Below are 6,669 nucleotides of genomic sequence, written 5' to 3' on the forward strand. Positions count from 1 at the left end.
TGCCTCATCTGGCTCCCTGGGGCTTGAGGAAGCTAAAATGAAAAAAGAAAAATAGGAAAGAGCTTTGACAAAAACAAAACACTACTCTGCAAATGTGATGGCTGGGTGCTATGGTGACGTCCCAGCTAGCAATTATGTTCTCAGTGGCAACTCTGGGCAACGAGTGAGTCATCTTCTCACTCTCAAAGCTGAAGGCTTTGAAAGAGGAGAAATGAGGTGAGCCATTTGTTAAGAGATTTTTGGAGGGGACCAAAGCAGACCCCTCCTTCTCAACACACATACATCCATACTATGCACTAGATTCCAGCCTCCTGGGGATTCACAGTCAGCTTAAGCAAGGACTGCACCCCTACCTCTGCTATTTAATTCCGAGACACTGGGGTCCCAAAGTTATTGAGGTTTCTTGGAGACTAGAAGTCAGAGTTCCCAATTTCCATTCAGTCCCAGTTCTACAGCCAGCCATGGGCTCCAGTTCTGAGTGTCACTAATTTACTCTGTGGCTTCATGTAAATGACATTCCCTCTCTGAGCTCTTTTGATCTGTAAAGAAAAAAACAACCAACAGGATGAACTAGATGCCTAACATTATGTTTCTAAATCTAGACTGGGATTTAGAAGACCTGGATTTGAGTCCTAGCTCTACCACAACGACTGTACGACCTTAGTCAACTTCTTCCCTGTGCCTCAGTTTTCACAACTATAAAATGAGTCATTTGGGTTAGATGCTTGGCAGTGTGTTTCAATAGTTCTGAACTGGCATTCCGGAAATGTGGATTCTAGCCCTAACTGCCACAGAGTAAATCACTGAGTTTAGACTGGTCTCATCTCTTCTCTGGTCCTGTTTCTCTATCTTTATCATGAGGGTATTCAAATGTAAGTTATCTAAACACACCCTCTGATTCTGACAGCCTGTGGTTCTAGAACTTTACAGGCACTGAAAAGGAAGTGAAGAAAGGGAGAGGCCACACCCAGAGTAATTTCTCATAAACTGGCAAGTGGTTGCCCTCTATGGGTCTGACCTGGAAGTGCAGGCCCAACTAGACCACTTGCTGTGGCAACTGCTAAAGAGCTGAGGCCAGAGTGGGGCGCAAGAGATCACTGAGTACTTCACTAGACAGGGCCAGAATTATGCTGGGATTGGTCTATAGACCTCCGAGTCTCCCCTATAATGAGAGATCCAGATAAGAAGTGTGTGTTGGAAGACTGGACCTTCTCACCTAGTGACCAGAACAAGAGGCTTTCCAGGGATGTGCCGAGAGCATGGCCAGTAGGGTCTCTGCCATGGGCAAAGTGAGTAAATGTCAGGGGTATGGATGAATGGGGTGGAGTGTGACTGCGCAGTGAGAGTGGGTATAGGAACAAGTTAGTTCCATGGCTGAGAAGTTTTCACATGTGGGGCAAAGATATGGCAAGAACTGCTCAAATCAAAGTGCTTTTCAGTATCCCCATCTACTCCCTTCCCTCCTCAGAAAAGATAAAATTTATGCCTGGACAGAAAAAAAGAAGTGATCTTAATGTGGGAGAGAGAAACTAATCATGAGAAAGACTAAATCATGAGAAAGATTGGGGAGTGCTTGGTATTCCGGGAAGGCTCTACTGTCTAGGGGATCTGTGGGCTCAGTCTCGGGGTATCACTAAACTTGAGGGGCTCTTTGGACTCAGTATTGCAAGACATTACATGCTGGAGGTGTAGGATGGGTTCAGATACAGGGTTATATTACAGAAATGGGTGCATACTAAGGCGTTCACTGGTGTCATTCGACAATGTTTTATTACGTAAGTACTACTAAGCGGGCCATGAAACACTGGGCTCCCTTCCCCGTCTCTCTTGGTTATAGGGTCTGTCCATCCAACCCAGATGCAATAGTAACAACAAAGGCAGCCAGTGTTTCTCCTGTGTGACAGGGATGGTTGCAGCCCTATTTCTCTCCTGATTCACTGTAGAAACCAGGTCAAGTTTCAGCCTCTCTCTGGGCCTCAGTTTCCCCACCTGCAACAGGAGTGAGTTGAACTTGATGAGCTTCCAGGTTTCTCCCAGCCCTGACATTCCATCTGGTTCTTTTATAATGTTCTGTGGTATTCTATGCTTCTCTGCCCCTACCCAAGTAGGGCCCACCAATTCCTAAAGGTCCTTTTAACCCTAACATCCAAGCCTACTCATTCAAGCTGTCAAGGCTTTCCATTACATCCTAGTCTCATATAGCCACCACTTCATCCCACCACCATCCCCTCATGCCACCACCACCATTGCTGCTGCCTACAACAGGGCACAGTCTTCTCTACTTTTGTTTGGAAACTCTAACAACCCACCTCTGATGCTGGTGAGTTAACAAATATTGATATAGTATTGCTCTGAGGTGACAGAACTCTCGGTTCTGCCACTTCTCCCCTTTGTGCCCTTGGGGAAATTCCCCCATTTCTCTAAATTTCACTTTTTCCTAACTGTAACTTAAGGGCAGTGGACTAGAATGGTCTCTGAAAGCAGCAAATAGCTCCAACACCTTGCACTTCTAGGCAATGAGAAGGTCAAGATTGTCTTTGATGCTTTGCCATAATTCTGATCCTCTCTCAGTGCTCCTTAGATGGAAACCTCTCTGCCTACAATCTCCCACCTCTGATAATTACCCACAGTTCCCACCAGCAACTCCTAGACCTGTCTCCTTCCCTTCCTCAACCTGTTCCCAAGCAAAAAGTTTTTCTCTCCCAATCAAGGTGTCTATGAGCGATAATGTTTATTGTGAGGCACAGGCTCAATGAAGATAACAAACTGCTTTTTACCCTATCAATTTGCCTGCAAGGCATGGTGGCTCATGCCTATAATCCCAGCATTTTGGGAGGCCAAGGCAGGAGGATCACCTGAGGTCAGGAGTTCGAGACCAGTCTGGCTGACATGGTGAAACCCCGTCTCTACTAAAAATACAAAAATTAGCCAGGCATGGTCGTGTGCAACTGTAATCCCAGCTACTCACGAGGCTGAGGCAAGGAGAATTGCTTAAACCTGGGAGGGAGGCAGAGGTTGCAGTGAGCCAAGATCATGCCATTGCACTCCAGCCTGGACAACAGAGCAAGACTCCCTCTCAAGAAGATAAAATAAAATAATTTGCCTATATGGTCTTGTCATTAGGTGATTGCAGTGCCCCTACCACTGCTGATGCCCAAAAGCCTCTCCCAGAAAAACCACAGACAGACCCTGGGACAAAGACTTTGAAGAATATTTAAAAGTTTTATAAACAGAATTATTCTCACAGCTTCAGCAACAGCAGGGACTCAATTCAACCTCCCAGTTCAGACTAGTTGCTTGGGGTACTTCCTCAGATAACCCAGTGGCTTGATTTGAAGTCAGACCTGAGGTGGCCCCTTCTCTTCCTCCTAGAAGCCATTTCCAAAAGATGTATATGGTAGGAAGCACCACAGGAAAATCAGGGAGGAAAAAGCATGAAGGTAGCAAAAAAAAAAAAAAAATAGGGGTGGGAAGGTAGCAGTGAAGATTGGGGTAGACCCATTATGGGTACTGAAAAGTGTTTGGAAAAAATAATAAAGGATTAATAAATGAGCAAAATCAAAATTGGTCTAGTTTTGAGATGTAGTCCCTCTCTGTCCCCCAGGCTGGAGTGCAGTTGTGCAATCCAGGGTCATTGCAACCTCTGCCTCCTGGGTTTAAGCAATCCCCCTACCTCTGCCTCCTGAGTAGATGGGATTACAGGCATGTACCACCATGCCAGGCTAATTTTTGTATTTTTAGTAGAGACGGGGTTTTACCATATTGGCCAGGCTGGTCTTGAACTCCTGAGCCAAAGTGATCCGCCCACCTTGGCCTCCCAACGTTCTGGGATTATAGATGTGAGCCACTGTGCCTGACTCAAAATTGTTTGTTAATCTGGAAGAGGAAATCGCTTGTGTATTGTTGTCAACAATCCCACTTCCTTCATTCCTGTCCATGTAATGTGCAACGATAACATTTCATATCTATAGGCGATTACATGTTGTTATCATGGCTGAGATATTGTGACTAATATTGACTAATATATTGTGACTAATGATGGCTAATACTATATCTAAAATATTATGAAAAAGTCACAAAGATGGGGAGGAGTGGGCAAGGACAAAATAGGACGAAGAGAGGGTGGGTGCAGTGGCACATGCTTGTAATCCCAGCACTTTGAGTGGCTGAGGCAGGAGGATCATGAGGTCAAGAGATGGAGAACCATCCTGGCCAACATGGTGAAACCCCATCTCTACTAAAAAAACAAAAATTACCTGAGCATGGTGGCGTGCACCTGTAGTCCCAGCAACTCAGAAGGCAGAGGCAGGAGAAGCACTTGGACCTGGGAAGTGGAGGTTGCAGTGAGCCAAGGCCATGCCACTGCATTCCAGCCTGGCGACAGAGCCAGACTCCATCTCAAAAAAAGAAAAAAAGTGGGATGAAGAGGATGTCATGGAGTTAGAGTGTTTTGGTTCAAACCTGGCTGATCCGCATCTGCTGCGAGTCTCTGAGAACCTCCAAAGGACTTATGGCTCTATGGAGCATTTGTCCCGGGAGCAGTAGGGGAGCAATGCTGTAATCTGGCTATGCCTGAGCACTGAAGGTACCAATTGTCATCAATACCCATAAACAGTTGCTGTCAGGTACACACAATTACTATCAATACCCACAGACAATCACCATTGATATTCATAGGTAATTGATGTTGCTATCCTATTGCTACCATCACTCAGAAGTCTCTCATCTGGATCCTAGTCTAGATGGCAGGAGCAGGGATGAGGAGATGGAAGGGGAGAACTGGCTGAGAGGGAGATATAGCACCAATCCAGAAACAACTACTTTCTATCGTTCCTGGTCACTCCAGAGTCAAGAAAAAGGCCTAGGGTGGGGCAGGGGAAAGCTGAAGCCTAGCTAGCCTTGCCCTTAGGCCCCTTCCTTCAGGGTGTCCCCTTGATGACTTGGAAAAGTCTGACTTGCAGTCCATGGTTAGCTGATTCTGACTAGCAGAAATTGCCAAGATCTGGGGCTCCTCCTCAAGGATTCTTTGCCAAAGCCAGAAATTATTATCTGTCACCAGAAACCGGCAAAAGGAAAGAAGGGAAGGTGGGGTCCATTACTCCTGATCAATAGGCCTATTACAGGGCCCCACTGGGCCTTAGCTTCTGGTGAGCCAGGGCTACAGCATAATAGCACTGGAAGTGGACCAGGAGCACAGCAACCAGCAAGACACCAGTACACATGCCCACAGTGGCTGTGACAGCAGCAGTGAGCCGGCCCAGAGCAGAGAGGGAGTAGACATCTCCACAGCCTATGGTGGTGAGAGTTATGGCAGTCCACCAGAGACATGTAAAGATGTCTCCAAAGTGGGGCTCACTTTGACCTGAAATGGACATACCCAAGAGCTCCCCACAGAGGAAAAGCAAGCCAAAGAATAAGATTTCAGCCTCCCAAGTTAACAGAAAGGCACACACCTCTTTCCAGGAAGAATGGAGGGTATGAACGAGGACTCTCACGGCCAAGGACTTTTCAAGGAAGCCCGGGAGATGAACCAGCTCCCGGAAAGAATGGCCCCAAGGGTTAGGATAAGATAGGGTTGCCTACACCCTTGTCACCAACCACCAATTCCACCAACACAGTGAACAAACAGAAGATATTAGCTAGATTGAGAGGGCTACACAGGAAGCGCAACTTATCAGCGCAGAAAATGGCCAGGGCAAAGAGCTCAGTTCCAAATCAAAGGGCACAGAGCAGCTCCAGGTATAGCAGGTCAGGGGCAAGACGGTCAACAACACCCACTGCATGTTCCATAGTAGTGAAGGTGCCAGGGAAGTAATCCAGCTGGACCTCCATCTCCTAGAAGAGGATGACCAGGGCACACATGGCAAAGAGTGTGGAGATCAGGGAAAGGCACTGGGGAAAAAGATGCATGTCAGAAATCCCATTTGCCAGCATCCCCACCTCTGTAACCATACTTCCACCCTTCTTGGCTTCCCTTTTTGAGGGATGCCCTCAAATTGTCCTGGTAGTGTTTAGAGTTGAGTCCCCAGCACCATGCCAAGTGTATAGCAATTATGGCAACTTGGGAGGGTCCTTTGAAGGTAGGAGTGTCTAGCATGGTGTCACACACTGTTAATGAGTTACCTTGGCCCCTGAGGAAGACTGAGCTTGGTCAAAAAGCACATACAGTCACGGTTTCCAAATATTCTCCAGTCCCTGGCCTTTGATGGGGTTCAGCAGAAGGCGTTCATCCACGCAGGCATTCTCACAGGCCTCCCAGGACAGAAAGTCCTGGGTATGGGTCTCCTTGCCACTCAGCTCGCACTAGCAGCAAAGTGTCAGGGGTGCTTCCACCAGGCCCCAATAAGGCAACTCCTCCTCTAGGACATCCTTACAAACATTGGCAGGGCAGTGCAGCTGCTGAGTATGGTAGTAGCCCAGCTCAGGATTGCGGTCAAAGAAAAACTCTCAGCTGGGTGTGCCGGCTCAAGCCTGTAATCCTAACACGTTGGGAGGCCGAGGCTGGTGGATCACCTGAGGTCAGGAGTTCCAGACCAGCCTGACCAACATGGTGAAACCCCATCTCTACAAAATACACTAGTGGTAGCATATACCTGTAATCCCAGCTGCTTGGGAGGCTGAGGCAAGAGAATCACTTGAATCTGAGAGATGGAGGTTGCAGTAAGCCGA

General features: G+C 47.4%; 1 long non-coding RNA gene across 2 annotated transcripts in view; it reads right to left on the reverse strand.

Annotated features, from left to right (window-relative positions):
- LOC119468639 overlaps positions 1-6,669 on the reverse strand; it is a 23,540-nt gene that overhangs the window by 14,915 nt on the left and 1,956 nt on the right. Inside the window, exon 3 of one of the 2 annotated variants that reach the window (XR_005197370.1) lies at positions 3,036-3,051. The exons of the other annotated variant lie outside the window; for it this stretch is intronic. This is a non-coding gene — a long non-coding RNA (uncharacterized LOC119468639). Of the gene's footprint in view, positions 1-3,035; positions 3,052-6,669 lie in introns of those variants that run through there. 2 annotated transcript variants of the gene reach the window in all.

This window comes from Cebus imitator, unplaced genomic scaffold (assembly GCF_001604975.1).
Source record: "Cebus imitator isolate Cc_AM_T3 unplaced genomic scaffold, Cebus_imitator-1.0 Scaffold463, whole genome shotgun sequence".
NCBI lineage: Eukaryota > Metazoa > Chordata > Mammalia > Primates > Cebidae > Cebus > Cebus imitator.